Raw genomic sequence first — 20,843 nt, 5'->3', positions numbered from 1 at the left:
GCTATTGGCTATAAAATATATTTATATACCCACACAGAATGATGATAAATATAAAATATGATCATGATAAATTAGAGAAGAAGACCTAAACCAAAACAGTACATGATTTCTAATTTTAAACTGAGACCACAATGATGAAGGTTTTAAACAGGCAAACTGCCATTAAAAATCAATAGGAGACTTTCTAGCTAAAAATAGCAGGACCAGGACCAAATTTCCTTGGAGCTATGCAACATCAAGTGTATTAAATTGATACAGGTTTTTTTTAAGTCTGAGATAAGTAGTACAGCTCTTTTTTGTATTACAAAGTGTCTGCTAGTTTATTGCAGGTGTAACAGGGAGACAAGCTCCAACCTGTTACAAAGGATGTTCTGTGAATACTTACCAAAATTCAAGATGCGGGGTGCCAGAGCAATGACATCATCAGGCTGTGTCTCACCGATGGGAACTCCCCGCACCTGAAAGGAAAGTTTAATTATTGACCGGAAATGAAGAAAGAGCATGAAGCAGTTAAAAGATTGCTGTCAGTAAGCTCCATCCCCGGAAGGGAATGGAGGAAAAGAGAGCAGCCAAGCAGGGTTGCGAAAATCTACGCAGAGGCGCAGAATATCATTGACAGCAGCTTGCAAGAGTGAAAGTTGCTGCTTGGAGCCGCAGAAGGAACTTACCTGTGGGAGAGAAAGGCAACCCTCTTCTTTACTCTGGGAGGATTAATTGATTCGGAGACTACGAGCCTGAGGCTAAAAGAGACCGATATAAGAAAGGGACAGTTAAGATGAACTAGGCTGAAGCCAGTCCACTGGCTACAAGGACTTTGATATCATATATATGGACTCTAAATAAGTGGTATACTGTGCACATGATCACAACAGATATAACCCCAAGAAGTACTGGTGGAATAAATATAAGCTTGGTTTAGGGTTGAACCGATAGAGGTTTTTGGGGCCGATACTGATATCCAATTTTTAAGGAGGCATATCAGCCGATACCGATCCGATTTCTGATACAGCTGGTAAGTCCATTGTGGTGGAAGGGGAGGGGGGAGGAAAGGGGAGTGGGGGGGGTAGATCAACCCCCACCCTGCAGTGAGGGAGGGGATAGGAGCAGGGGCAGGTGCTGCCCAAACAAGGCAGGGCATGGGACACACCTGTGGCTCATGGGGACGGGGGCTCCCATTGCTGTGCACACTCCAGGAGGGCACAGGGGGCATGTGCCCCCAGATCTGTGTGGGGCAGGGCAGGTGGGCTGCAGCTGCAGGCTGGAGCCAGGGCTGTGCTGGGCTCTTCTTACTGGGGCCTGGGCTCAGGGCAGGGGCTACGGAGGGGGCTGCAGCCACCCCAAATTTCACCATAGCACCACTCCCAATGCTGCTGCTGCTGCTGTGTGCCCAGCACAGCCCTGATTCTTCCCGGCTCAATCCCCGTCTCCCCCAACATGCCAGGAAGAGCTGGGGCTGCACCGGGCATGCGGTGGCACTGGGAGTGGCACTACAGCAAAATTTCAGGTGGCTGCAGCCCCCCCTGTAGCCCCGCCCCGAGCTCAGCCCTCGGCAAGAACAGCCCTGTGAAGCCCCAGCTCCAGCCCACAGCTGCAGCCCACCTGCCTTGCCACGCACAGATCTGGGGGCACATGCTCCCCCACACTGTGCCTTCCTGGGGTGCATACAGAGGTGGGAGTCACCCCCTGCCACAAGCCATGGGTCTGTCCTGTGCCCCACCCCACCACAGCTGGGCAGCACCTGCCCCTGCCCCTGTCCCCTTCCTCACTGCAGGGGGGGGTTGATCTTCCCCACCCCCCCACATCCCTCCCCTTTCCCTTCCCCTTTCACCACAATGGACTTACTAGCTGGAGGCAGCTCTCCATGTTGCGGGGCTCTGCTCCTCACTGCCTGAGTGCTGCGCTGGGATTGCATGCACAACGGGAATTTATCGGCCCAATTATCGGCCCCATCGGGCCAATTTCCAATACAGCCAATTTTGTTTATATTGGTACCGATCCAATATCAGACCAATGTATCAGTGCATCTCTAGCTTGGTTTATATGGTCCTGAATCTGCTCTTGTTTAACTTATTTATAAATTCTCCCATCAAGGCATGGCAGAAGAATTATCAAAAGAAGACCACAGACGTATTTACTAAATGAAGAAGGAAAGACTTTTAGATATCTAAATACCTGTTATATCAGGGTTTCCAGAACTGTTAAATGCAAATTAACAACTTTCTCCTGTAATTTGACAAAAATGCCTGTTCTTAATTAGATAGTTTTCAGTGATCTTGCAATGAAAGCCCATTCAGAGTTCATTTATATTAATAATTGGAAGGAAATTTGTTACAGCAGGTAAGAAACAACACACAAAATTTGTGCCATTATACCTGTGTCAGGAGCATGATTCTTCTCCCCTTGCCCCAACCTAGATGGCTACAACAACAACAAAATTATATAGCTGAACTTATACTGGACAAAAGTCTTTTTGCCAGTAGAGTTTATTCTGCTCATCGAAGTGGTTTAAGCTGGGGTAATAGGTAAGACCCCTTGGAAACTCAGTCTATCTTGAAGAGTTACAAGTTTATCACCCCCTGGAACCACCTTGTAAAGGTTTTAGCCAAGTCAGTGAAACTGACTCTACTACTTTCTTTACAAATTTCAATTACATTTGCTTTGTAAATGTCCCTTCCAATTATATTTAAAAGCTTGGTCAGTCACTGTCTGTGTACAGCAGATGTACTGTCAGTCTCTCCTACCACACAGCAGTGTTTCATCACGCACACACTTTCTACATTTGCCACCAAAGCACCATTCTAAGAGCAGCATGTAAATAACACAAAAGTACTATACAAGGCAAGGAGGTCTTGTTGGTCATTTGTTTTACTTATAGATGCTGCCATACTGTTTAGCACTGTAATGTCTGAGTGCCTGTATAAATTACAGGTAATAAAAGTTATATCTTTCATGCTTTCAGGAGGAAGTAAGTCAAAGAATGTATGGATCAGTTTTCATGCATGAGGCCAGTTCTTGTAATGCTAAGTAATATGGATTGGTTTATGAAGCTTTGAATTTGTATTTTATAAAATTAAAATATATACATGCACGCCTCTAAAAATCATTGTACATTATGCAAATATTGAAGTTTTCCCATCAACAATCATCAGCATCAGAATTTTTTTCTTTATGGTCACAATGCACTCTGATTAAAATGTATGGATGAACTGGTAATCAAAAGGTAAAATAGTAGAACAAATTGCTAACGTATTATGGCATGTTTTTAATTCTGACTACATTGCCCTTTGAAAAATCATTGCTCTGTGTCACAAACCACTGGTTTGTCAAATGTATATGATGTTTGTACCTGCAGCAGAGCATTTTTTGCAGAAGTGGTGGATTGTTTTAGGTCTCTTGTGAATTTTTCTATCGCTAAAAGAGGAACCAAGGGAGCCAAAGTTAATTAAATCTCTTAAATATCTGGGTTCTGTTTTCTTTAAATTTTGTTAATGTTACCAGATTTGGGAGACACTTGCTTTTAGAACTGTAAAAAAAAAAATAGTAACAGTAAAAATTCTCTAGCAGTCACTGATGCCTTGTAAAAATGGGTAGTATTGTGATATAGAGAATCTCTTGTGCAGTGTAGTAAAGTATACTACAGTTCTAGTTACATGTTTTGAAAAAGTTAAGAAAAGAAACATTCTTCAAGTCAGAAAACAGAATCTTTGATTTTATCTGTGAATTTACAAAAGCCTCTTCTCCTATGATAATGCAAATTGGATTGTTTTGAATACTGACCATATATATATTCACATTCCTCTGAGCTTCTATTTGATATTGGTTTGCCAACAAAGTAAATATCCACTATACTTCTAAATCAGTTTGTATGTACAAAACTGGAACTAGAGCTTCCAAAAGGGCTCCAAGTAATTACAACTAAATTTACCATCTTAGTCACTGTATTTTCATTGGTAAAGCAATATGATCTCCATTTTGACAAGTATTTCTGAAGCAGGATCAAAACAGTCAGATCATTTCTAGGCCCTACATTTTTGAAAGGCTAACAAAGGAAAAAAAGAGCCCTTGATCTCGCTCATGGCAGCAATGTGATGAATTGCAGCGTTCAGTCAATGCCTTGAAGAAGTTGACAATATCATCCATAACTCCATGGTTTCTCCCTGTCTACCCCTTTGTACTATTCACAGTATTTGAGAAAAAAGTACTAAAAAAATGCAAAGTGAACATATATTTCAACATGAAAGTGCTCCTGGAGAAGAGACTATAGCTGTAGAAACACCTCAAGAGATAGGGGGAAAGGAAATATTAGAGAAAATAGATCTGATTAGTCATACACAGTGAAAGAAGGACCGCAGCTGTGAGGTATTCTGTCCTAAAGTTAGCAATAGATTCCTTCATTGTAGTTAACGGCTGCTGGCTAATACACTGCAAACACTCATTCTGAGGCTCTTTTTTTAAAGACAGCTAAATTTTAGTACCCATCCGTACTGAACGTTCTTTGTAAATCCACAGATACTTTCAAATAAAGCTAAAACTGTGATCTAGACCCTCAAATGCAAGGATATTCAGAATTAAGCCTGAACCACCATCCTCAAGCCTTTCCCCCTCCCCCTAGTCCCTAGCAGTTCTCTTTATACATGTTTCCAGCTTGAGCTGCTGTTTAGGAGAATTTTTGTTTCATATAATTTCCAGGACTAGCAATATGTTTTAAACAGTAAATTACCTCTTTCACACAAGGTTTATGACAAATAGGTTAAACATTATCTAAACTTTGCCTATGCAAAAAGAACCCCACAATATAAGCTACAGACAGAAAGGATTCTAGAACAGAATAGACCTTAAATATTTAACAGCTGGTTTCATGTTTAGTTACATGGCTGAAAACTTGAGCAAAAGATTGCTGGTAAACTCCTTGGATTTGTTAATGAAAGGATGGGTATAACTGAAGGACAGTAAAGAGCCATTAATAGCCATTGCAGGAGACCCAATACAGCTTTCTCTGTATTTACTCGGATCCAAAATGAGGTTTCTTCCTTCCTGTCAATATGGGGGTGGGTGGGGAAGCTTTGTCTTAGATTTGAATACCGGCCTAGGGTAGGCAGCAGCTGAGCTCTGGCTTTCACCCTGGGCCCAGGTCCAAAGTTGGAGATAAGCTGCTGCCTGCCCTGGGGTATGTGGCTCCTATGGCAGTGGGAGGAACACAGGAAGAGTACACAGTGGGGAGTGTGCACAGGGGAGATCCATGATGTGCAGTTTGGGAGGAACATGAAGATACCACACCACCTGCCCTCCCCTGCCCACTACCACATGGGGCTTAGAGGGAACCAGAGCAGAGCTGCCCAGGAGATAAGAGGCAGGAGGGTGCAGGCGATAGGGACTGCAGGGGGTGGAGGACAGGTACTGGCATGGGGCAGCAAGGGGCAGAGAGGCAGGCAGGAAGGGGTCTGGCCCTTTGTCCCCTGCTGCTGCTTTCTCTGCCAGAACAGTGTGGAAGACAAATTTAAGATGACCCTCCAAGAATTAGATCCTACACTGCAAAGTTATAAAAAAAAATATAATTTTCCATGTGTAGAATCTAATTATTGGAGGGCCATCTTAAATTTGAAGTCATCTTGGATTCAGGCAACTATGAAATCGCCATTGAAGGGATGCTGAGGAGGTAGAGAGGTACTGTAAACAATTCTGTTGATGGAGAAGAAAGATAAGCAGAATGTCAACAAGTGCCAAATCTAGAATCTCACCTGAAGGTGGGATAATGGCTTTGCCTCTATTTAGGGTGTTTAGCTCTGCTAGAAATACTGAGACCTTTCTACTTGCACCAACATTCTTGTTGCCTTTTGTGCAGAAAGAGTGCAACTTGTTCTTTGCCCACTGCACACTTGTGAGAGAGCAATCAGAATCTAGCCCACTGGTGGTCTGGAAATTTGCGTAGCACAAACACAGCTTATGGTCTGTATGTATCTAGTTGCTGGCCCATCAGCTTCTGCAGTTTAAATTCTCTTTTAAAAAGAAAAAGGTTCCTAGCCCTTTTGAATGTAAAGAAAAGTGACTGATTGAGACCTGATACAGCTTTCTCCAAGTTTTCAGACCATTTGAAAATGAGTACCCTTTTCCCAATGGTAGAGTGCAAAATTAGAAATAGAATTTTGCTATATTTTAAACAATAACTTTCAGCTTCAAGCTGAGAACTAGCAGGAGAACTGTTAACTCAATTTCTTTATTGTTTACTCGTTTGTTTTACAGAGAATGATGTGCATCTGAAAAAGTGTTGTCACTACACTGCTAGAATACACAAACTGAATAAATCATCTGAGAAAATGATTGAGCTTCCCCTCTATAAAGCACTTATTGCATTTTTTTTTTACTTGCAGGCTTGAGAACGTGATTGAAAAGAAAAGCAATAGAAAAGCAATCTCCCTCAATCTACCGCTCACAGAACTAGGCTTTGTTTGGTACTCTGAAATGTGGCAAAGTATAACTGAGACATATGCACAAAATTATGGTATCTTCTTCAGCATATTTAGGACAAGCAAAAGAACATTCACAGCTAATTTTAAGCAGCCTTCAGAATGCAGTATAACACCTATTAACTCACTTCTACTTAATCCATTGCAGCCTGGTATTTTTAGAAACCAGCATGCAATTCAGCAGTACTTCAGCCTTTTTTTTTTTTTTTTTTTTGTAGTGCATGACACAACTGTTTCCCATTTTAATTTAGATTTTTTTTTTTAATAATAGGCCTTGTCTGCACACAACAGTCTTACTGATTTTACTGAACTAGTTTAGAAACTGACTTAGTTAAATATACGTGACTCCCATCCTCTACCTGCAACTCTACCTACTTCCACTGTGTGTTGTCCTCTGGTTTTAAACTGCCTTTTATCATTTTAGAATCTGTCAGGGGATCAGATTCATCCTGTGGTCCAGATCAGATTACCTTGATGAGAATTTTGTCTCACTGATCTACTATTGAATCTCAAGGTGTAGTAGGTTCCTGTTCTATAGTTTTAGGACTCAGTGGGAATATCTTCATGAGACGTTAACTGTGGAGTTGCCTAGTTAGCTCCACAGTAAAGTCTCCACATCTGCATGTGTGGTCCTATTAGTTCGCAGTAAACTAATAAACACCACCATAGGTTTGTCCTTGCAAATACAAATGCTATCCTGCGGTGGTGTTATTTACTGTACCACAACACATATGTAGATCCTGATGGGGCTGCTTGCTGCACTGAAGCATCCTCGTGCCCCAGCCAGCCCCTCCACAGCATGTTGAGCTTGAGTCAGAGCAGCCCCAGGATAACAGGCTGATCCTCTAGGTTGCCTGCCAGCTGGGGCTGCTCTGACCCTGCTCAGCATGCTGCAGTCCCAGGCACACATGTAAATGTAGCGCCTGGGAGCAATAAACTTTGGCACATATCAGTATATGCCAGAGTTTATTGCTTTGCATTAATTAGAAGTGTAGATGCACCCAATGATTCTCAACCAGGGTGTTATGAGATCTTTTAAGGGTGCTACACAGTATTAGCACTGTTAGATATGCAAATACTTACACATGATTCACAAGGTAAACTTACAGATTCTAAATAGGAATCCATAGTGTCAAAAACATTTCGGCCTGCTGTGGGCTTTCTCAGGTCTTTGCAAGAGATGACTTGCTCTATTCATTTTCTGTAGTCAAGAAATGAGCGAAAGCTAAGGGATGACATTTCCTGAGGGGTACCTTGAGTCTAAAAAGGTTGAGCACCTCTCCCATAGACCTACAGAGCTTTGTGCAACGCAGATCAAAATCAGGTAAAATATGGTAATAAAAACAATAAAACCGAAGACAAACGATCAGATTTTGAAAAAGGGCTGAGACTTCACTCAAAACTCTCCTTTCATTTTGCCTCAGGCAAAGCTTGTCCACCAGAGTCTTACAACTTACTATTACTTATTATTTGTTATACAAGAAGGGCTAGTGGATCCACCTGAGACTTGGCCTCAACTATGATAGGTGTTATATACATGCATGGCAGAGAGACACTATATGTCTCCAGTGTAGGCAAGAGTATGGGCTGCTAATATTACTTTGCCCATCCATTGAACTACAGTATTAACATTTTTTATATAGTATTGTGCATGAGTCAGGACCATTGGTAGCTTCGGGGCAGTAACTGTGATAGCCTGCAAATGGACAAAACTGGCATAAATCAATTTCTCACAGTTTCAGCCTAAGCAGCTTTTTTTTTTCTTTAAAAGGACATCTGAGGAGAAATTGGACAGGGTTAGTGCCATTTCAGATAATAAGGAAAGAAAACTGATGTATTAGACCTAGTTAGGAACCAACTCAAGGAACAAGAGCACCAAGGGGGACACAGTGACATTTAAGAAACTGTAGTGCATTAAGAACCACTAGAAGCAGCAAAAAAATGAATGAATGCTGGAGCTAATTTACTTCAGAAGCAGTAATGGAGCCTGCACACCCATTACTGGTATCATACTGTTCAGGCCCTTCCTTCAGGTTGTTTTTATTCTTCAAACATAAAAACTCAGAACATAACATAAGCAAAATTTTTTCCTTTGCCAAATCATGATGCAAAGACTATAACTTACTCCCAGCCCCCTGTCTCCCACAGCAATCCACTTTCTTCCTACAGATCCCTCTTCAACTGAGTTCTTTCTCCCTCTTATAGGAACCACTTGGCCTCATAATGGCAAAATGTGCTGATACCCTTTCTCAAATCCAAACAGCTGTTCTCAAAAGAACTCTGTCTGAACAGGGCCGTCGGTCTCTCAGATGTGAAGATGTGGGTAAAAAGCCTGATATTCCATAGGCCGTGGAATGGGGTGGGCCACCTGGGCCATGGCCCGATGAATTTCTAGCATGTTAATTTATATAACCCACAAATGCGCAATTCTCATTCTGGTTAAAACTATATAGCTATTTTTTTAACTGCATAGCTAGCTAAATTAATATGCTAAAAGTTGGTTGGGCCATGGCCTGGGTGGCCCACGCTGTTCCACAGCCTATATTATATTCTGTTTATAGTAACTCATGCTTTTGAAAAGGTACCTGCCAAAAATACAGGTACCTTGACATAGAAGAGGAAGTTTGTCATAAGGGGAAGGGAAGGGAAGAATATTGGAGCTGTGGACAAATTATAGGAAGCAAGATGAAATACTGGCTACATTTTAATATAAAAAGAAGGAACAATCCATAGATGGTCATCACTTATAAGGTTGAAAAGATAAAAGCAAGTGAAAACTAGTTAGGCAAGCTGCTGGAAGACTGGTGTAAAGGACAGTTAAAAAAAAGCAGCCTAAAAATCTTTCAGCAAAGCCAGGCACACCTCATTTGTATGTGTGATTCAGATGTTACATTTTCAAATGACTGCTAAATTCTGAATTTAAAAGCCTTTAATACATCTAGGAAGATAATGGTCTTTTGAAATACAGGGAAATTCTGTGGCTTCTGCTTTAGACCAAGTACAAAGTGCCAAGAGCTTGGCTTGAAATAAAATAGCTCTACATGTTCAATATTGAAGAGGATGTAAATTCAAAAATCAGCCTTATAGGTCTACTTTGTGGTGAAGAAATGCCCAAACTAGCTTGACTAGTGATAGCTGTCAAATCAGAACAGCACAGAACTCCACATTTATCCTCCTGAGAAGAAGGGTAAATTAGCCCATACATATCATCGTGTTGCCATAGCTAATCTGCTTCCAGTACCTATGTAACCTGGTTTAAGGTTGACATACACTACACTTCATTCTGCAGAGTAAACTTAATCATCGCTAGATCATATATGAACATACAAACAATATGTGCTCAGATAGCTAAGCATGGACAGAAACAATTCTAGACTCCCAGTGCTTCAGCTCTGTGTAGTCCTCATTTGTCAGAGTTGGTAATGTGAAATTATTTATGATGTAGTCAAACTCTGATGAAGAAGAGAAGAGATAATTTGAAAATCTGGAACAGCCACCTGGATGGGTTTGGGTTTTTTTGGTGGGGGAGGGGATCCCGGGGTTGAGTTTCTCCTTGCCATTATGTAAAAGCTGTTGAACCTTTCCTCAACTTTCTTGCTGGTTTGCTCTTTTAACATCCTTGATTATTTGTAAATCTACTACTAAAAATGACCTATATAAATAAATAAATTGAATGAATAAATGATGAGAGAGAGAGAGAGAATATGTGAGTGTGTGTAGGTGGATGACATAAAGAAGCAGGATAGCGGTAGCAGCAGGAGTCATAATTTCATATGCCGTCACTGTCAGAGCACCAGGAAAGAGCAAGGGCATGAAGTTCCTGATCCTGTGAGCCACTGAGCACCTTGCTCTTCTATAATTTTCAGCGAAAGCTGAAAGTGCTCCTCATCTTGCCCCCATAAGCTGTAATGATGGACAAAGAGAACAGTGAAGTATCTCCTTATGTATTATTTTTCAGCTGTATCAATCCAGGAGGGAACTTTTCCATTCAGATTCAGAGCTGATGTGGAGTCACCTTACAGCTGTTGCTCTAGCCTAAGTACCAGAATAGACCCTTTGATGTTAAAGCCTCTATTCCATGGGAGAAGATGGCTGGTAGATCCAAAAACTGTCCAATCCACTGGTGCTACTCCACTCCATTCTAGCCCCACATCCTTTCTGTAAAAGAACATTCAAGACTTCGGGCTCCACAGTGTAGGAAAAGTACTAACCTCATTCTGTGAGCACCCCACATCTTGCCCCACAGTGGAAATGCACCAGTTTCACTATCTTTGGGACCATCCTTGCCAATGGAAAAGGGTAGGATTTGCCCCTCAATACACAATTAGGATTTCAGCTGATTAAAGGAAAACATTTGTGTTTTTTATGAAACATATAGAAAAAATATTAACTCACTACATTTCACTCCCTTTGCAGCAATGGCTTAATCATATTCACGCTTTAGCAACCCCCTTATTTCTCTCAAGTAGTCTGAAGTATTGTATGTTCTCTGTATACTATTATGCCTGCTGATTCTAGCAATTTTTTTATGAACCTTTTAAAATGTATGCTAATATATTCTTATTTTTCTTTTGAAAATTTTTTTCTGAGTAAGTTTATTTCTAGATGCCCATCATTGGGTTTTCAGTGTACCTCTCCCAAATGGTAAATGGTGAGTGGTTAAAGAAGTAGGGAGTTAAGGTTTGTGATCATCCTGATCACTTCCAGAAGTTTCAGATTTTAAAATGTGTTGCTTCGGTATGAGTTTTATTTCTGATTTGGCAGACTAGAGGAGCTATTGTGAGAGGTCCCATTAACACAGGCCATCCTTCAGGTAACTTAGCCAATTCCATGGAGGGTATGAAAGAGGAGAATAAAAAAATTCAATTTATCCCAGCATTCAAATGTGAAGGTAGAGAAGATTGCTGTAGTGTTAGGGTGGCCTGATTGTGGTGGTCAGTGTGCTGAGAAGACATGCTCTTCTGCTCTGAATCATTGCTTTAAAATTGCCAATTTTCTACACAGGTGTAGGGAATTACTATGATAAGACCTAGAACTCACAAATGCATGCACTACCATTGGCGAGTCCATTAGAGAAAGGAGGAACATCGTCTCCTTTGTCAGTCAGACAAGAAAAGGGTTTTTCACCTTCTGCATATTTGTATCCAGAAATAATAGGAATCCAGGTAGATAATGATGTTACAGATCATCTTAAAGATATTGTATTTGGAGAAGATCTCAGGGAAGAGCAAGTCATGGAGGTGATGTGCTCTTCAGAAAGGTCATTATTCTACCACCATCTCCCCTGGATTCAGCTCCCATCACCTGCTTTTCATTTGCTGATCTTAATCAATCCTCTTTTCTAGCTGGGAGATGATCCTGTCAGCTACTGGGTATAACTAATTGTCATATCATATAATTGTTCTCTCAAGAAGTGGGTAGTTGTTTTAAAGGTGTGCGATAGATTAGCTTGCTCCAAAAGAGTAAGTGACTGTTCTTTATTATAAGAATCCTAAATAATATAGATTATTTAACTAGCCAGGAATGACATGAATCACAGTCACTGGTGGTAGTATGAATATGGTAGTATGATTTCCCTACAGTAATTGTAGTCTCTCCTATTGTCTAAATGAGAGATTGAAGACTGGCAGTTGGGTGTAACAAGTCTCCCACCAAAACCGTTCAAAGGGATGGTAATTAGCAGCATCTGTAATGAGAAAAGATTAAATTTCTTTGCTTTTTCCCTGGTCACGGCATAGGCTCACAATAATTTACTGTACTAAAGCATGTTTTCTCCAATACTTATGAATACTTATCATATGAATATTCACAGATGACGAGGATGAGGCCATGGTGGGTCCTGCGCCAGCTCTCTTGGGCCCCCCTCAGGTTTCTCTGAGATGTCAGACCTGGACAGCTGCCAGCAGTGCCCAGCACAGGGCCACAGCATGAGACAGTCTGCCTCTGCCACACAGCTATGTCCCACAGCACCTGCAGGCGCAGGGCAGGCTGCTGGTGGTGTGCTGCAAGCAAGTGGCACTGGCCTTGCTGACCAGAAGCTGCTTGCAGTTGGCCCTGAGGGCTGGCAGGCCTGGCCTGAGGCTGCCACAGCCTGCAGCACCCTGCTTGATGGCAATGCCCTGGCAGCCGCACAGCAGTGCAGTGCCAAGCAGCAGTGCTAGGGTGCTGGCAAGCAGGGCTGGTGGGCAGTCTGCAGTGGCCTGCAGTGCCCTCAGGCTCCATGTCTGTGCCCCAGGGCTCAAAATGTCTACAGGCTTTTAAAGCCTGCAGACAGGGGCTGCCATAGAGGCAGCCCAGCTCTGGACCAAGAGAGGCTCCTAGCCCACAGCCCTGGGGCTGGGCAGACCTGGGAGCAAACTTGCTCCTGGGTCACATCTACATCTGTGCTACTACACAATAAATAATCCCACTTAAATTTGCTATTTGCATTTGCAAGTAACAAATTTAAGCAGGATTAAGGGTTTTTTACTATGCAGTAAGTGCGTGCACGTGTAGATGCATGCACTTACTGCACAGTAAACTATGCTAATGCACATTACTGCGTCTCGTGTAGATGCACTCATTGACAGTAACAGGGACAGAATTTCAAAGCTGTTGAGATACTTACACATACAGGCATGTGCCTAGTAGAATTTTCATAAGCATTTCATTAGGTTAGGTTCCTAGAGAAATCAACTAAAGTTAGCTGTGTAACCTCCTTAGGCAGTTCTACAAATCCCATTAGATACCTATCAGCATCTATAGGTACCCACCCACCCCTACATCACTTTTGAAAATAGGACTTAGGCTTCTAACTCACTTGGTTGCTTTTGAAATTTTTGCTCAGTTTATTAAGCTTGAGCATAAGAAGTTGAAATACCAACTCATTCTATGTCTGCTCTTTGCTGTCTGGGCCAGGGATTATCTTTACTTCTATGTATTGCACAGTGCTATGCCTAACAAATACTGATGATAAATCCCCTGCCCCAGTTTTCAGGTATATCAATATTAGCTGCTTTTTGTGCTTTATTTTTCTGTCTTAATAACCTTCAGAAAAACCCTCCTTGTTTTTAAAGAACAGAGATGCCATTTATTTGTATACATATTAGAAGTTGAATAGTTCACACTGCCTTGGCCATAGTTGCTGTTGATCAGGACTACAATACACAATAACATATGTTTTTTCTCTTTCACCTCTGCTCTCTTCATCCCTGCCACAATCTGGTATATAGAGTACCTTCTGAATACAAATTTTCTTGTTGCCCACTACCTTTAATTCCTTTAATGCATTCACCTCTTCTGGTGGATTGGCAGATTTATCAGTACCAGTTAAAGATTCTCTTAATATGCCTAACGAGCCAATTACTAGCTGATGTTCCATATTCTTTCCCCAATTAACTGTTTAGCTGTCAGTTATTTGCTTTATCTACTGAAATATTTATAAAGTAAAATAGTTCAGTAGATAGTAACTGTTCACACTGATTGGAATTTGAACATGAAAAGCCAACTCCTCAGCTGGCCTGCTATTTTTTATGGCTGTAAAAAAAGATATTGCCCCCAGTAAATACGAAATCTCCGCAGTACTAAGGTACACCCTCAGGGCATGGTGCAGCAAACTGTTACATGCACATATGGGTGTAGATGAAGTCAACAGGACTCAGTACATGAAGGCCTTGCCAAATTGAGTCTAGATGCTGGACAGTGATATCAGTACCTTCCACTTAGGTTTTATTATTTAATTTCTTATTGCAGTAAAAGCAGTGGGTAAGGAAGAATATAATTTTTAATTCTCCAGAACTATCATATGAGCTCATGCATATTCACATGATGTCCCCAATAGAGGGTAAAGAGCTTAACAGTACTATAAGCATAGTATACTATTGACATTTGCAGTGGTTATAGAATATGTATTTTCATGGATTATGTTACAGAAGAGTGAAAATACTTTTAAACAACCCTACTTGTTTTCATTCACTTTTTAGTATCTTGGCACAATTTGTCTTCTACGTTTTCTGTTCATCTTAAAAGTTTTAAATAATTGTACGTCTAATGCTTCCCTCATCAGTCCTTGCGTGCAACTCCCAGACAGTGTTTTCCAATGTTCACTGGAATTTCTCACACTGCAAAAGATAATTCTGAATGTGCTTATCTAGTGCAAGGAGTGGTTTCCTAGACCATAATGCTCCTGCCTTTGGGCAGAACTCACATGGTAGCTTGCTGTTTTTACAGTGGCACACAACAAGGTTGCAGACCATCAAACCACCCTTTTCCATGGTATTTAAACCATGCTCACCACTGCAGTTTCTGCGCATCTATATTGATTTACAAGCATAGGAACAGGTACCCTAATCAGGGCAGTCCATATAGACTGGTTTAATATAGGTTTTAAAAGTTTGTAATTGATTAAAGAATAAACTGACATTTATCATGTTCCTGGTGTTTATCCACTATGGAGTTTCTGCTTTCTGTGATCAGAACAGAAAGCAGAAACTCCACAGTAGATAAACACCAGGAACATGATGAATGAGCTTTTTCTCTGAAAAAAAATCTGAGATTACTGTTTTTCAGGACTAGTGAAAAGAATGCAGGTGAGGCAAAGGTGCATGAAAAATGCAATTTACAAGACTACCACCACTTTGTATAGGTTGTATGCAAACATACACTAACAAAGAAAAAATACATTCAGTGATAGTAAATGTACAAGATACATTGCATCCACCAAAAACCTTGAAAGCAGGGAAGTAAGAAGTTAAATGGGGAAGATTTGTGCATTCTTTTACTTTTGATAGTGCCTACAACAATGTTGATCATACACTTCAGTAATCCATGAGGCTTTTACTTCTATTTTCAGCATGTACCCAAAAGCAACACAGACTCCAACTTCATCAGACTTATACTTGAATGCAAAACCTTAATTGTGACACTATGTTTTTATAACAGTGGTATCAGCTAATCAGCACATCCGACAGTCACACATTCCAGGCATTTGGGAAGTTGTTCTGCTTTAATGTTGCTGAGATCACTGTTCAGGTTTGGTGTTAGAGTTTGTCCTTTATGGAGTGTGTTACTGATAGAATGGTACTTAGTTTCACTCTTTTGTGAGTAGCGGTGCTTCCACAGTAAGTTCATCTTGGTGCAGATGTTATGGCTAAAAAGTTCTAAAATGGCCCATAATGTGGAACAGGTATTCTAGGAACCAGAGCACTGGGAGCATGCTTAAAACTCTCTTTGAGAATGGGGAAGAGAAAGTCTCATAATAATTTTCTCCCAAAAAAAGCTCTACTTTGGCTGTTAGAACTACAGAACACCATTTCTGGAGAAAGAACTTTTTCAGCTTTAAGATAGTATGTGAAAATAAAGATGGGGCAGACAAAGGCAGGAGATGATCAGATGACTGCAATGTATGCTGGTAATTTATAATTGATAAAACGCAGGGAGATACTCTCTCCTAAAGAAGGAATATTCCCATAGCTCTAAGAATACCTGTTGTCTGTTACAGGAATTGTGATATGCATGGGAGACTGGTACCTCCTGAGTCTGGGGTGGGGCATCAGCAGCAGGTTGCCAACCGGGGGGGTGTCCCCCACTGGCTGATTGCTAACTTGGGGGGGAAGGGGGCGGTTTCTGCCGAGCACAAAACCGGAAGTGCCAGCAGCAAAATCAGGAGTGCCACCGGCACTCCACTTCCCAGTCAGCACCAATCTCTGGGGAGACACTGGCCGGTGCTTCTCTTGGTGCCCCCATTCCCCAGCTGGTGAGGGCCAATCTCGGGGGGGGCACATGCCCTGCCGTACTCCCCCTACGCTTCGCCTATGATGAGATGGAGTAGATCCCCAGTAATGTCTAAGGTATGTCCAACGTGATTAAAAAAGATTAGATTTTATAATATTGGTTATTAGTGGCTTTCAGTTTGGCAGATTGCTCAGCTCAGCACAGAACAGAGGATCCCTGGTCCCTTCCCCAAAGGGCTTACAGTCTACAGAAAGAAACAAAAAACTTAATACACAAAGGATCAGCTGACCAGGAAGTGACTTTTGATGTGACAATGTAAAAGTGCAATTCTCTTGATTTCACCTGAATAGCTGCTGATCTATACCTGTATGAGATCAGAATCAACCTCATAGCTGCCACATGTATTGTCAGAATAAGCAAGTATTATATTATTTATTTCTGTCATTGGACCGTCATACTGGTAACTTCCACATGTGATTTCACAGTCAAGTAGAATGTATAAGCCAGATCTTTTTTCACCTACTGCAGATTGTGTCTTGCATTGGCATCAAAGGGTAGAAGATTGAAATGAAAGTAACTTAAGCAATCGTTTAGAGCATTCTGTGCAGCAAGCAGCTATGACTAATGCAGTCTTCCTTTGAACTTCTTTTCTCACAGTGAGTCATTTCACCTTGATGTACAATGCTTCACCTAAGCAAAGCATAATTCAATTTTTCTAATTCTTGGATCCATTTTCAATTCAGAAGTACAGCAGAATCATGAACTTATTTAGCACAGGGAGTTACACAATCTGTTGTTCTATATTAGCATTGAGTTACAGTAAAATTCCAACTGAATCACATTCACATCAGTTCCAAATATGTTCAGTATGTTCAGCATGCATCTTGATCAGCCCTCACTCATCATGGACACAGGTTCTCTCCCTCCTGAAGTCACTTAGCACTTCCTCTCTCTCCTTATTGTGTTTTGTATTAGAAATGCAGAGTCAGGAATTAGAGGTAATGACATTTGCTAGAGAAATAATTTCAATCTCACTTTAAGAAAAGTCATGCAATGGATATTGATAAAATGTTAGCAGTCAGTGACCCGTGATGAATGCCCATGCTCATTAGGCTAAGAAGGACACCCATTTTCCCTTGTTCTTCTCCACCCCTTGTGCTCTATGGCCCCTTCTTCTGGGGTGAAGAGAGCAAAAGGAGAACCACTACTGGTCAAAGAAACTTCAGCCAATCGGATTCTGTAAGAAGCAGTGAAGGGTGAAGGTAAAGGGAAGGTTGTACGTCACACACTGTGGCTACCCCATAATTACTTGCTCTCCTATCCAATCTCACTTATCTCCATATGCCCCACCTGCCTCCAGCTTTTCACAGTGGGGATGGAATGGCTAGAGAATGGGGATGGAATGGCTAGAGTTACTCATCCCATGGCTGCCTTTGAGAGCATAGCCCTCTTACTCACTCTAGAGAAAGCAAGGTAGCACATATTTTTCACCTGAGTTGGCAAGCTAAGTTGAAGGTTATGAGGGAACTTGACCCACTGACTTTTGTGAACATTACAAACTGTCTTGTCCTTCTTATGACTTTACCTTGAGCTTGTTGGTGTACGTTAAGTGCAAACAGTGAAGACAAGGCCTTTCATCCTTTTAGGGCAGTTTTGTTCTCCTCTGTAGCAAGTCATATAGCGGAGTATATAAACTTTACACTTTTTATTTGCTCCTTTTTTAAACTAAATTAAGATAATAAAAAGTAAGCATGCAAGAGAGATTTATTGGCAGGTCAGATTGTTGCTAAAACCAGGACTGCCACATGAATGAGTAGGAGAGAGATTTTTAAAATATGTTGTTAAGGTTCTAAACATACGGTCATGTTTGATATTTAACAAAAAATAAATCCTGATCATGCAAGGCAGCACATACCCTGGAAAATCAATGGAAGGGTTTCCATAGCATGAAACATAGGCACTTTTTATTGAACCTAGCTCAAGGCTATAGCTCTCTCTGAATAGATAATCTGAATCTTTTAAAACTCCTTTGCAGCTCAGGATTCAGCAGCATTAATAGTTCTGATAGCATTGAAGTGTTGCTGAAAAAGCTTCTGCTGATCCTATATTCAAATATGACCAAACAGAATGGAATGTAACTCTTTCCCATAAGTGCAAGCCTGAATACAAATTAATGAAGATGGAAATTTCCATCTCTGTGTGAAAAAAACAGGTTGCGTATTTCATTTTGGTGTATTTTTATACCTTGTGGAAGGTTATGAACAGGAATGTAAAGAACACGTTAGCCCACTGGTCTGCTCCTTTAAATCAGGACCATGTTATTCATATTTTTACCTGGAACAAGTTGAAAAAGGCCCATCAGAATTGCTATGCAAGGAGTAGCCGTGCAGCATAGGAGCAGCACAATGCACTTCCACAAGGGAGATCTGTCTAGGTATTTATACCATGCTTGTCACCATGGTAACTGAAAGCCTTACAAAATGTAGATATTATATACAAAAGGGGTTGTGCAATGCTTGCTCACTAGCTCTTTCCTTTCACCTGGCAGTAGGATTTTTTTTTTAATTGCAACTTGTATTGGTGACCAAGTCAGGTGACCAAAGTGAGCTGTACACATCTCTCTAAAGGCGGGGAGGTTTATTCTCTTTCTGTTGTCTTCGGGGTTGAGCCAAAGACCTTCCATTGACTTCATCAGGCACTGGATCAAGCTTATGTAGCAATGAGGTCTACAGCCATCGGCCGTCTGCCAATAAAGCACTTATGGGTATGTTTGGAATTTCACTGAATGTGACAGACCCTCTCAGCAATATTCAAGACAGAAACACATAACTGTAGGGAAAGATCCCAAAGTTCTAGCACTTGCCAAGTCACTTGTTTCCCAGGCTTAAAATATGAGAAAACAAGCATATTGCTTTTTCCTGAAGCTAACCCCAAGCAGTTTGATTATAGTTGATCGGTGACCTCTGCCAGACACACTGAGCAACAGTGATGAGTCACATCAGGCCCTCCTGCATCCAGAGGAAGGACTAGTGTGAAGCAAAGCCTTGGAGGGAGAGCAAGAGGGTAGCCAATACTTTAGGAAGGGGACTAAAGGATTCCCTTAGACACAAAGGGAACACTGTTATTCAACTCTGACCATTTATGAAAGTATGGTTTGGTTCAAAAGCATGACAGTCTGAGTCAATAACTCTGATTTCTATGCCCATATCTGCCATTGATTCCAGACATGGGCAAGTTTTTTAACACAGTTTCTTCCTTTTCATACTTCTCAGGGAGGGTGCAAGGGTCAGTTCATTAGTGTTTTTATGATGCTTAGAAGATTATTGGTATAGAATGCAGATATTATCAAAATGATTCAAACTGGCTTCACCAAAGAGACAGGACTTCTGCTGCTTCTGAATACATTTCAGATCCATTCCTGTCACTGAGCTTGTCTTCACTAGACTATAAATCCATGTTAAGCTTGGATATCAGAGGGTTTACCCAAAACAAGATGACACAACGTTAAACATAACTGAACCCCCTCTACACAGATTGCAAAAGTATGGCTAATAGAGATTCTTTGAGATCATGTTCTGACACAACCCAGTTTTCTAATTAAGAATGTTGACAGGGAGTCTTGAGAATCAAATGTCTAAAAATGCTACATTTATTTTGATGGCAATCTAGTGCACTTATAAAGAAAGATTCAAGGTCAGGTCTCTAGCAGCATGGGGTAACTGGGTTCAGGAGTGTTGCAGAAGCAATTTACTCAAACCTATAGAACAAGAATATTTTACTCCTTTGAAACTTTATTTTGCTAATATAAGAAACTGCATTGTTTGACTCTAAGGAGCTCACCATGTTCTGTTTGACAAAATGGAGGGTTGATGCAAGGCAGGGGAAGTAAAGCAGGATGAATTTAACCAAGAGGAAGTTATGGTGTATTTACTGTGTATTGTTGCTTATCTAAATTCGTCAGTATATTGGCTAAAATAGGATTGTGTTATTAACATAGTGTTTTTTTCTGTAGCTCTACACTTAAGTGGGCACAATATAATACCAAAAATTGCTGCCTAGAGATCTGATATTTTGTACACAGTGTGATTTCTAATTGCTTGAATGATACTGCACAATGGAATAATTTCCTACTCAGTACAAGTTATTTCTCGCTGCTTGAGATATAATAACCTCTTGGAATGTCATGTAGCTGCAAACTACGATGATCTATCTAGAGCGTTTTTGCTTGGGCTTTACATCCCCAAAAGCTACGCATTCAGAAACATGAATCAGTAGAAAGTGGTATAGTGGTATGTTACAGTAGCTGAATGGAAGGGCTCTTCAGAATTTATATATAGATTCTTTCTTAAACACCCACAGTCCCTACATTAACAACAGTGATTCAGAAAAATAGCCAGCAGATTCCTGAGGCAATGCACTGTGCATAATTTTTGGAGTCTTCATTTAAAAGAAGCATTGTTTACAAGAATGGAGTGAAAATTACAAGATGCTTTTTCAATAAGGCTGTTTTGCAGTGTAGTCTCTTTATTTGGACAGGAGCTTTCCTAATGTTGCTATTTTTAATACACCAATTTAATCTGTTATATGCATCAGTGCATTTATAAAAACAGATTTTCCCCTCAGCAAAAAAAATGGAACAATTCATCCATAAGACACATATCTTAATAT

General features: G+C 40.9%; 1 long non-coding RNA gene across 2 annotated transcripts in view; it reads right to left on the bottom strand.

The window, feature by feature from the left end:
• The window catches only part of LOC106738018 (uncharacterized), an 81,151-nt gene that overhangs the window by 6,108 nt on the left and 54,200 nt on the right, over positions 1–20,843 (bottom strand). Inside the window, exons 4-5 of one of the 2 annotated variants that reach the window (XR_001374002.3) lie at positions 669–740; positions 386–458 (exon numbers count right to left, since the gene is read on the bottom strand). This is a non-coding gene — a long non-coding RNA (uncharacterized LOC106738018). The remainder of the gene's footprint in view (positions 1–385; positions 459–668; positions 741–20,843) is intronic. The other variant, XR_009459110.1, reaches the window with a different exon arrangement.

Source organism: Alligator mississippiensis, chromosome 1 (assembly GCF_030867095.1).
Source record: "Alligator mississippiensis isolate rAllMis1 chromosome 1, rAllMis1, whole genome shotgun sequence".
Taxonomy (NCBI): domain Eukaryota; kingdom Metazoa; phylum Chordata; order Crocodylia; family Alligatoridae; genus Alligator; species Alligator mississippiensis.
The sequence above is the reverse complement of the archived record's forward strand: the minus strand, read 5'-3'. Positions and strand labels throughout refer to the sequence as shown.